This window comes from Pinus tabuliformis, chromosome 2_2 (assembly GCF_031772625.1).
Source record: "Pinus tabuliformis cultivar Carrire ecotype Pingquan chromosome 2_2, CPIR1, whole genome shotgun sequence".
NCBI lineage: Eukaryota > Viridiplantae > Streptophyta > Pinopsida > Pinales > Pinaceae > Pinus > Pinus tabuliformis.
Window position 1 is genome coordinate 193,477,344 of NC_142300.1, and position 12,353 is coordinate 193,489,696.

Sequence of the window (12,353 nt, forward strand, 5' to 3'; positions counted from 1 at the left end):
TGGTCACGGGATGCTGGCGCTGCGGTGGATGTTCTGGTTGCATGCGCCCGCGTTTTGCTTGCAGATGGCTGGCCGATGAATGACATCCACTCCTGCAGGTTTGACTGCTACAGGATTCCCGCGGGAGCCTTGCAACAGTCTCACCTCCTTGGGTGCATGCTGCATGTTGGCGGTTCTGGCTTCTCGATCACAATCCCAGCGCTTCTGATGCATAACGTGGATGTGGTATGGCTCTCGGTGCTTGGTTTTTCTTTGAGAGATGTTTTTTCACGAGAACTCATTGCTTTGTTGTGCTGCTGCAGGGATCTTGGTTGCATGGCGACGAGGATGGTGGAGCAAGATAATAGCAATGTTCAGGGGTGCCATCAGTGGCATGCATGCATTCAATCCACTCCTCAGTCGCTAGATCTTCATTTGAAACACATTTCGGCCGTCGCAACCTTCTACAGGAAGTTTCCTGTAGAACACAGAGCTTCCTGTAGAAATTTTGCACTTTCCTGTAGAAGATCCGCGTCTTCCTGTAGGAAGACTGTCTGTTCCTGTAGAAAACTGTATCTTCCTGTAGAAGATCCAAATCATGATAAAAATTGCACATACCTTGAAAAACATTGTTATTCTTGGAGGAGGTGTTGATGACATCCTTTGATAGCATGATGAAGGCCCCTGGCTTGGAGTGGAGAGGCTTCTTCTCCTCCATAGAACATCTGCATGCAAAACTTTTATTGTGCTTATTGTTTTTTTCTTTTTTTTTCTCTCTTTTTTTCTTTTTTTTTTTTTTGAAAAAGATAGCAGGGGCGCCCCAAAGAGGTTTTCACCCTTGCTACCTGCCCTGAGCGCCTCAAAGAGGTTTTCACTCAAGGATCTTTTTTAAACTTTCTTCTTTTTTTTTTTTTTTTTTTGAAAGACAATAGGAGCGCCTCAATGAGGTTTTCATCCCTACTGCCTGCCTTGGGCGCCTCAGAGAGGTTTTCACCCAAGGATCTTTATTTTTCTCTCTTTTTTCTCTTTTTTCTTTTTCTCTTTTTTTTTTTTTTTCTCTTCAGGGTATGCCCAAAGTGGAGGCAGAACCCTTCTCTATGACCAAAACAGATTTCTCCATAGTGCTGATAAACTCTTGTCTTGAGGGAGGCTTCCTGTAGATCTTCAATCGGTGCCCATTGACAAGCATGGGAATGGCTTCCTCATCAATGGTTCGAATGAGGACAGATCCATTGTCATGGCACTGCTCCACTACATATGGTCCTAGCCATCTGGTTCTCAACTTCCCCTTGAAATCTTTGAATCTGGAGTCATACAACAAAGCCCAATCTCCCAGCTGAAATTGCTTGTCATGGAGATGTTGGTCATGCCACATCTTCCTCTGAAGTTGAACCACTTCTGAGTGAAGGAGGGCCTGCATGCGGTGCTCATCCAGCCCATTCAGCTGCAACAACCTTTCTTGCTGTGCATGGCTGAGATCTAGGTCCAGCTGAGCTGCCATCCTCAAAGTGTTATACTCAAACTCAATGGACAGCAAAGCTTTCTTCCCATAGACCAGCTCATAAGGTGTGAAGCCGGTGGTGGTCTTCCAAGTGGTGTTGTAAGCCCATGTGGCCTCAACCAGGCGATCTGCCCAGTCCTTTCTGCTGCTGCTCACCACTTTGGTCAAGATCCCCTCTAATGCTCTATTGGTGACCTCCACCTGCCCATTTTCTTGAGGATGATAGGGAGTGGAGGTTCTATGCTTGATCTTGTGATGAGCTAGGAGATCTTCAACCAAGTGGGAGGTGAACTGGCTCCCTTGATCGGTGACCAGCTCTCTTGGATAGCCAAACTTATAGAAGATGTTCTCTCTCAAGAACTCGGCCACATTTTCTTCTGTTGCTGCTTTGATGGCTTTGGTCTTTGCCCACTTCGTCAGGTAGTCAGTGCACACAATGATGTAGGATCTTTGCCTTGAAGAGGGATTGATTGGACCCACAAAGTCCATGCCCCACTTCTCAAATGGCTCAAGAGTCACTTGAGGTTGGAGAGGCATCTCATCCCTTTGGGTCGGTTTCCTAATTCTTTGGCATTGGTCGCACTGGCTGACATATCTTCTAACATCTTGATGCAGTGTGGGCCAATAGTAGCCTGCCTGCAGAATCTTGAAGGCAGTTCTCTTTGCTGCAAAATGTCGTCCACAAGGCCCATCGTGACAGGTGAGGAGGATGTCAAAGACTTCCTCTTCCATTACACAACGCCTTAAGATCTGATCAGGGCCAAGCTTGAACAGATTGCCCCCAATCCATGTAAATGAGGCACTCTTTCTGATGATTTTGCTCTTCCCTTTTGAAGAGAGGTGCGGAGGGAACTGAGCTGAAACAAGGTAGTTTGCTATATCAGCAAACCATGGAGAGAGTACTGATATAGCAAACAGATGCTCATCAGGCATCTGGTCATCCACCGTCCCATCTTCATCTGCAGACAAATCCAATCTAGACAAGAAGTCAGCAACAACATTTTCTCTCCCCGGTTTATCAACAATGGTTAGATCAAACTGCTGCAATAAAAGTAACCATCTAATAATACGAGCATTCACATCTGGTTTATTCATCAAATATCTAATAGCAGCATGGTCAGTATGTACAAAAGTCTGGTAACCGGTAATATAATGTCGGAACTTGTTCAGTGCGTGGACCACAGCTAAGAATTCCTTCTCGGTTACAGTGTAGTTCAGCTCGGCTTTGGACAAGTTTTTGCTAACGAAGTAAATGGCATATGGAAGTTTTTCCTCAACTTGTCCTAAGGCTGCACCTATGGCTTTGTTTTTGGCATCAGTGTGGATGTGGAAAGGTAGGGCCCAGTTTGGACCTCTCAAGATTGGTGCTGACACCAACTTGTCCTTTATCTCATTCAAACTCCTCTGACAATCGTCAGTCCACTTAAACTCCACATCTTTTGCTAACAGACCAAACAATGTTGAGGCTAACTTGTTGAAGTCCTTAATGAATCTCCAGTAGTATCCTGCTAATCCCAAGAAACTCCGGACATCCCTTACTTTTTGAGGAGGTGGAACCCTCTTGATGAGAGCAATTTTGTTGGGATCCACCTGCAATCCTTAGGAAGAAATAGTATGGCCTAGCATGGTCCCCTTAGTCATTAGGAATTCACATTTTTTAGGACTAAGGGACAAGTTCATCTCAGTGCACTTGGTTAGGACCTTTCCCAAGTTGGACAATGCTTCCCGGAAGTTGGCCCCATAAGGGGTAAAGTCATCCATGTATATTTCCACTGCTTCATGGACCAACTCCGAGAAGATGCTCAAGACAGCTCTCTGAAAAGTAGCAGGAGCATTGCATAGCCCAAAGGGAAGGACTCTGTAGCCAAAGGTACCCCAAGGACAGGTGAAGGTGGTCTTATCTTGGTCTTCCGGGCTGATTTGGATTTGATTGTACCCGCTAAACCCATCCAGGAAAGAGAAGAACTTCTTTCCTGCCAGTCCATCCAACACTTGATCTATGAAAGGTAGGGGGAAATGGTCTTTCTTGGTAGCTTTGTTCAGCTCACGGTAATCTACACAGATCCTCCACTTCCCATTCTTCTTGGGAACCAACACTAGAGGGGACACCCATTCACTATCTGAGATGGGGTAGATGAATCCGTCATCCAACAGTTTTTGCAATTCTTCCTTGACAATGTCTTTAAGGGCTGGATTCATTCTCCTCTGGGGTTGCCTAACTGGTTTACAATCCTCTTTGATGTATATATGATGGGTACAGACTGAGGGATGGACTCCTTTCATCTCCTTATAGCTCCAAGCAAAGGCATCTAAGTGGCTGGTCAATAGGCTACACAACTCCTTCTCCTGGGAAGGAGATAGGGAGGAGCTGATCTTTAATGCTCTCTCAGGGCCAAACTCCACACTTTTGACTCTGGGAGTGACAGGGCCGGTTGTACAAAGGTCCACTGAGGCGCTAGCTTGGGCATCCTCCACCAACTTCTCTAAAGATAGTGCACTGGAAGGTGGATTCTGGATCAGGGTCTCAATCAGATCATCCTCGGTAGGAGGGTCTCTTCTATTGGTATCTAGGGTGCACAGAGGTGCAGAGTACACCTCGTCTTCCTCTCCTTCCTCCAACCAGAGTGGTAAATCATGCTCTAAAGAAGGTTGGGCAGGAGGGTATAGGACTAGCTGCTTGGACATGGGACCATTCTTGATGGTCATGTTTCCTGCCCGACAACTTATGTAAGCATCTGCAGTAGCTAACCAAGGCCTTCCCAAGATGAGAGGATATCCAGTAAGCTTGGCCTTTGGTTGCAGAACCAGGAAGTCTGCAGGGTATTCCCAAGAATCAATAGAGACCAAGACATCCTCCACAATCCCTTCGGGAGTCACGGTGGAGCGATCTGCTAATTGCAGTATTGTCAAGGTCTTCCTCAAGGAACCCTGAAGATTGAGTTTAAGCATGGTATCTCTGGTCATCACATTGATGGCTGCCCCCAGATCAATCAAGGTGTGGGGGATAATGGTGCCATTGATGTGAACATCTACTACAGGGCTTCCAGGATCTAGGTACTTTGGGCAGATGACTTGTCCTAGCATAAGGTCAGACAGTTGTCCTATGACATTGATAGTTGAGGCATCTTTCTTCCGTCTGCCTGGGTGTTTGAAACACTTCTCCTTAACCAACTTGTTATATATAGGCACATCCTTGATGGCTTGGAGAAGTGGGATTTTTACACACAACTGCTTGAGCTCACCCACAAGCTCATCTTCTTCGGGGTTAGGTTGTGTGGTGGCCGTTAGTCTCTCAGGAAAGGGTGGAATAGGCTTTGGTTCACTCTCCTGATGGTTTTCCTCATCCTCTGGGGGAGGAGGTTGGCGATCTGGAAGAGTCTTTCCAGATCTAAGATTGATCTCCTGGATCTCCACAGCATAGGTAGGGCATGAGGTCTCCCCAGTATATACCTGCTGAGCCTGTCTATTGTTGGGGTTCGGGTTCGGTTGAGTAGGCATCTGAGGTTGCCTAGGAGGAGCAGGAGGTAAAGGTTGAGGTTGAACTGGTGGTGGAGGCAAAATGGCAGGAGGAGTGTTGTATTGGGGCCTCCACCCCGACTGAGGAGCACTCCATTGAGGCTGCGACTGGGTATGTGAGTGATATGGATGAGAGGGAGGTTGAGTAGGATACTGAGGTGGATAAGACCATGGAGGAGGCATGGACCAAGAAGGATGAGCAGGGGGACCCCAGGAAGGCATAGGAGTCAATTGGTTGGGGTTGTAATAAGCTTGAGATGCCCCTTGCATCCCCTGCTGATAAGGTCTAGATCCTTGAGGCCTCCGTTGGTTGATGAAGTAGAGAGGTTCAGTGGGGGCTTCAGTCCCTTGGTACATGGCTTTAAATCCAGGTAAGGTTGGACACTGATTTGTTGGGTGGTCCTCCTCACAAATGAAACACACTTCAACCGAATGCAATGGACATTCGTTCTTAGGGTGTCTTCTAGTGCACCTAGGACAGAAGATAGCCAAGGCTCTCTCAGCTTCTTCTTTCTTCTGCTGGATCCTGAATGTGTCCAGTTGCATGGCAATGGTCTGTCTCACCTCACTCGTAAGATCTTCTAATTGGTTTGTAAACTCAAGTTTGGAGAAAGGGACACCAGTGGAGAGGAGATTTCCTCTACCTCTTTTCCTAGCTGCCCTAGAATGATTTCGGAACACAGTCTTGATGTCCTCATAAGGCAGTTGGTAAATGTCCCCCCCAGATAACATGTGAAGGGTGTCTAAGAGATCTTCAGGGACTCCTCGGAGTAGAACCAACTTGAGGGATTCAGGGTCAAGTGTGCACCTGGCCCGTTTATAGCTAAGTTGGAACCTCTCCTCATAATCCTCTAAAGACTCATCATTCCCCATGGTCATTCGAAAGATCTCTCCCTTAGTTTCCTTGGACCTACAATAATCCCTATACTTGGTATTGAAGGCTTGCTGCATCTGAGCCCAAGTAGCTATGCTATTCCCAGGTAATCCCATGAACCAGCGTAGGGCTACATCCTTAAGGGTGGAAGGGAAAAGCTTCAGCTTTTGCTCATCTTCAGTATAGTCATAGGTTCTACAAAGGACAGCAAACTCAAACAAGAAGGTATCAGGATCCTCAGTGGTCAGTCCATGGAAGTGAGGCAAAGCAGAGGGGCTAATGTTTTTCATTTTCATCTCTCCATTGGTCTCTCGGATGGGGAAAGCTCCTTCTATTCTCTCATCTTCTCTCCTATTATCAGCCATGGCTATAGATGGAGTGGTCTCTAACTCTTCTTCTTCTATAGGGTCTTGGTATATCTTCGGATGTTCACCTATAGGTTCCTCTGGGTCACGGTCACCAAAGAAGAGTGAAGGGTGACTCAGTGATGTGGTGGGGGTGTTTGGTAGGAATTTTCCTGATCTATCACGGTTCCTACGAGGCATGAAATGGAAAGGACTTTTCTTTCTTTTGTTTTGAGTGCTTTTGTTTTTTCTTTGGTACCTGCAAAACTGAAACAAAGTGATCTACAACTAACTATATTGCTCAAATGAAATTGCAAAATTGGAAATCTAATCTAGGAAAGCAAGAAATATTAATCTAGGAAAGCAGGAAATGCTAATCTAGGAAAGCAAGAAATGCTAAGCTACTTTTGCAAAAAGGGAAATGAAGTAAACTACTGAGCAGAAGTAAGAGTATGGAAGTAGAAGAAAAGCAACAATTACTAATACTCTGACGCTTCCCCGGCAACGGCGCCAAAAAGATGGTGAGCTCCAGTATTGTAGCAATAATGCTACAACTCCTGGGGCTTCCTGTCTCTCATTTTATCAACCCGGTAGTTCGTACAAACTTGGAAGCGATGGTGCTATATGCACAAGTACTAGCTCTTGTCGCAGCTGTCACTTGGTCAACTGGCACAAGTCCGCTAGGGCTCAAGCCAACTTCTATAGGCTCTCAGAAGAAGCTTGCTAATTGATGGACGAAAGCTAATCTCAAAGGAAAGCTACTCTACTTGACAAAAATAAACTGAAAGCAAATCAAAGCATGTAAACCTAGGAAACCCTAATTTTAACTAGTCTAACCTCTACAATGCAAGAAATGTGAATGAAACTTCTACCAATGCTGCTGTTACCTCTAATAGGTGCAAATGCATGGATCTAAACTACTTGCATCATGAAAGATATGTTGTTGTATTTTTCCTTTAAGTGTGTGGAATGATGGTGATCTTGTGCTAACTAGGGTTTGGTTGTGCAGATGGGATGAAGAAGGAAGGAAAGCGTGGGACAGGTTGGGAAGGCTAGGAGAGGTCCCTAGGGATCCTTAGCATCCATCCACAGAGGTTCCTCGCATTCAGATGCTCAGCAACCGAGAGAGTGGCCTTCTACAGGATGGCTGTGGAGGATCCTACAGGATACTCTATTTTCTACAGGATGTCTACAACTGGCTACAAGATGACCTACCGTGAGTGTTTGGAGTGATGGAGGAGTGATGGAATGGTAGGGGGAGATGTGTAAGGTAGGAATGAGGCTGGTGATGGCTGTAGAAGTGGAGGAATAGGATAGGGAGTGAATGTAGGGAGTAGGTTGGAAGATAGAGGGCTAGGTCAATGAAAGGGCTAGAGAATGGGAGTACGTGAGGAGTGAAAGACTTTGGGAGATAACAGAGCGGAGCAGGGGTCAAAGATATGGTTGCATGCGTGATCAAGATGGAGGACGAAGTGATGGAACGAGGGAGAGCAGTGTAAGTGAAACAAATGCTTATGACTGTCACTCAACCAAAAATGCATCAACCTAAACTACCTATGCTTGTGAATTCAATGAACAACAATCTAAACGCGAAGGAGAATGTGCATGAAGTTGTGATGAAGGTGTGTGGTGCAGGTGTGAATGGCAAGGAAGCATCTAACGTGACTGTGACTATATTGCAGCAATCATCAAGTAAAGAAATGCGTGTTTTTGGTGGTTAGTCATGGACTTCACTCCAATCCCAGATGAGACGGCAGTGAGCCTTAACAACCTTTTTGTTGGAGCTCCAATCGATTATATCTATCCTCTGCTACACCAAGCAAGTGGAAACAAATTCAACATAAGCAACTCCTATCTAACTCATGAAAAAGACCAACTTAACAACCTGTAATTCGAATTGCATGTGTAAATGAAAAGCTCAAAGTGCTGAAATGAAATGGAAACAACACTACAGCAGAGGGGACCTATGGCTCTCAGGTTGGGCCCTAACCTGAGAGCTATAGTCTCCTTAAGAAAAACTCATAACTAGATCACAAACTGGCTTCTTTATTCATAACTGATATCATGCCAAATTGGCTTACAAAAAGGAACGAAAACTGAACTGTGCTCCAAAATTACAAGAGCAATACGAGAGTTTCAACAACCTATCTAAGGCTAAGGCCTTCATACTTATACAAAAACGATGATCCAACAAGTGTCCTACATTTTAGGAGCTCGGCTGTCCAACTAGAGTTTAACTGTTGATCCTGTAGGATGGTCATAATTGTTGTTCCTGTAGAGCAGTTTATAACTGTTGTTCCTGTAGAACAGCTGGCCGTTTTTTAAGCTCGGAGGGGAGATGGATTAGAGCTCGGAGTTCTTGATGGGAATCACGAGGGATGTCCCTAGAACCGTGGACATCCTCTCCCAAAACCCGCAGTGCCACCTCGTTGTCTCCTTAACTCCTTTTTCGTTGTCTTTTGCTCCCTTTTAATGCCAAAACCTGGAATCAAAATGCATTAGTCACGTAGAGAGAGTGCCTACCCTTCTTCCTAAAAACAACATGAATAAACTAAGAAATGCATGCATAAGCAATAAAAATGAATGGTTTGAGCAAGTAGAATAGGCCAAAATGAGCCCAAATTGTACCAAAATTGGGGCTCATCACTTTGGTCCGTGGTAGTTAGTCCTTGGTATTTGAACCTATGGTTTTGGACCATGGTACCTCGTCAGAAGTGTTGATCCCAAGTATTGGGTCCGTGGTATTGGTTTATTATGGTTTTGGACCATGGTATTGTGGAAGGCCTAAGACTATAAAAGAGGAAGGAGATCATTTGGCAAAGGATTATCTGAAATATAATTGAATATCTGATAAAGTGCTAGATCTGGAAAATTGGTAATTGGGTTATGGTGCAGATCTGGATCTAAATGTAGGAGGAACCTTAGCACAAAGAGAAGGATAAGTTCTATTGATGCATCATAAGCTTTAAGCTTGAATGATAGTATCTTTGTATGATTTTGATCTGTTATTTGTGGCGCTTGCTTGATTTATAAAACTGACAATCTGGGTTATTTATATCTGAAAGAGTGAATTATCCTTTATAGATCTGTACACAGGTTCAGTGAAGCGAAGGTGCGTATATATGCCGGTTCAGTAAAGGAAAACAGCGTATATGCAGGTTGTTCCATACGCAGACGCGTATGCACGTAGGTTTCAGGCTATTAAAGTAGCATATATATTCTGAGTTGTGATCTTGCTGCTTCTGTTTATTGCTGCAGTGTTTTGGGTTTAGATTTGGTGTGTGGTTACTGTTACTATGATCTGGGTACAGTCGTCAGAGAAGTGTTTATGTTGATTCAGTTTTGATTGTTGAAAAGGTGATTGGTTGGTGCTGAAATTCTTGATGCTTGATTGATGTTATTTGTGGATCCAGTCTGAAAATTTATGAAACGTGGTCCCTAAAAGAAGGTTGTAGCCTTCTGTAGGCCAGCACCTACGTACTAGTATCTTGGCTAGTGCAAGAGCTAAGGGGGTTGTAGCTCCCTTCCAGGAGAAGCTGGAAAACGAGAGAGGGTTGTAGCTCTCTACAGGTTGCAGCCTGCGTACTGGTAAAGGACTGCACCAGTACAATTGTAAAAAGAAGTTTCTAATTAAAGAGAGGATAGAGACGAATTTCAGCAGGTGGTTTTCACCCACATTGAGTTTCCACCTTATATCTTGTGTTCTTGTGTGAGATTGTCTTCTTGCTCTGTTTTACTATTTCTGGTTACTGGTTATTTGCTTCTAAATCACAGATTAACAATCAACATCATAAAGATAAATTAAATTAAAAGTTTGCATTATATACGCAGGTTTCCTTCTGCATAATTGCGTATATACACAGGTTTAATTAATTGAAGTAGCGTATATCATTTGATTTTGAAAAAGGAATATTTGACTTGATAATACTGATTCACCCCCCCTCTCAGTATTATTTCCAACAATTGGTATCAGAGTAGGTCCTTCAGAAGAAGCTTGATCACTTGAAGGAAGATCGTTCATCATGAGCAACTACGAGAGGGAAGCATCAATCAGGCAATCAATTTTTGATGGGACAAACTTTGTTTATTGGAAGGTAAGAGTTACTGCCTATCTTCAATCTCTTGGTATAGAATTCTGGGATATCATAGATACAGGGTATACTTTTCCATCAGCAACTCCTACAAATCCGGCTGAGAAAAATAAATATGAAACAAATGCAAAGGCGGTCAATACTCTATTAGGATGCCTATCTCAATCAGAATTTGTCAAGGTAATGCAGTTTAAATCCGCAAAAGAGATATGGGACAAGATTGTTCTGAGCTATGAAGGAGATGATCAGGTAAAACGAGAAAAACTTCAAACCCTTAGGATTCAGTATGAAAATCTCAGGATGTATCATGATGAAAGTGTGGTTAACTATTTTCTTCGTGTAGATGAGATTGTTAATTGTATGAAAAATTTGGGTGAAGAAATAAAAGAGGCTGTTGTGGTTGAAAAAGTTCTAAGATCTTTGTCCCCTAGGTTTGAATCTAAAGTTTCTGCAATAGAAGAAAAAGAGAATATACAAAGCCTTAAAATGTCACAGCTGCATGAAATTCTAACTGCTTATGAAATGAGGAAAGGAGGTCCATCAGATGGGAGAGAGGCTACTTTCAAGGCTTCAGGCAAAGGAGAGTACTATGAGTCAGGACACGTGTCGGAAGAAGAAGAAGAATCAAATTTTGTCAGAAATCTTCAACGAGGTTTTGGATGGTTCCAAGGTAAGTTACCTTTCAAATGATTTTCTTGTGGAAGAGTCGGTCACTATGCTGCCAAATGTCCTCACAAGGATAACATTGACAAAGGGAAGGAACCTATTAGATGGAACAAGAAATAGAATGCAAATAAGAAAAGCTACTATACTCATGAAGACAATGATGGGCTATCAAATAGTGATGAAGATGAACGAGGTAATGACTATAAACTTTTAATGGCTTTTGAAGATGATGATTACTTGGATGCTATAGATGTGGATAGCTTTTATGAAGAGATTTCTAGACTCAAGACATGTTTAGAAGAAAAGAATGTGATCATTGATACTCTGCAATTTCAACTTGATGAAAAAGAAAAATTTCTTGAGAAGTTAGAATGTGAAATTGTTGGCCTTAGAAAAGAAATTGAGAAAACAAAGGCCCTTAATATTAAATTTGTTAAAGGATCTGAAACTCTGGATGAGATTATCAACGTACAACATTCTCCACTAATCAAGATAGGTCTGGGTTATAATGGAGAAACATCTCAAGCATCCACCTCAAAGAGTTATCTTGATGCAGCAAGGAGGAATGAGCAAAAGCCCAATGGATATCATCAGGTAAAGCAGGGACAAATTACATCAAGAACAAACAGAGACTACTAGGTAAACCAGGGGCAATCCATCTTAAGGGTGAACGAAATCTACAACCAGCCACAGGTAAAAACTTCTCAATTTGCTTCAAGAATGGATGACAATAGAAATTACAATCATTTGGCTAGTAGATTTGATAATCACAGAAGTTTCTTCAAAGGCCAATGTTTCTCTTGCCATAACTTTGGTCACAAAGCAGCTCAATGTGTTGCCTATAAGACAATCATGACTAGAGAAGCTCAAAAACAAAGAAGTATGACCGGGATTACGAAAAGGACCTATAACAAATTTTCGGCCCTTGAAAATGAAATTGAATGTTCTATTTGTAATAACTTCGGTCATGAAGATTCTGAATGCAAGAGTAGGTTTCGGCAGACAAAGGAACAAGCCTCAAGCACCCGAACATGGAGAATAAAGGAACCACAACCAGAAAGATGTGGGATAGCTTTTTATGCAGAAGGATAGAAAAATCTATGGTACATCGACAGCGGATGTTCGAAGCATATGACAGGTGATAAAGAAAAACTTGAATCATATACTGCTTTAGAAAAGGGTAAGAAAGTTTCTTTTGGAAATGATACCCCTGCAGCCATAAAAGGAAAAGGCACTGCTCAGTTGAAAGAAAAGGTCAAAGCTGGAAATGTTTTGTATGTTGATGGCTTGAAGCATAATCTACTGAGTGTCAGTCAAATGTGCGATCAAGGAACCGAGGTAATATTTCGATCAAATGGATGTAGCGTTCGTGATCTTGATAC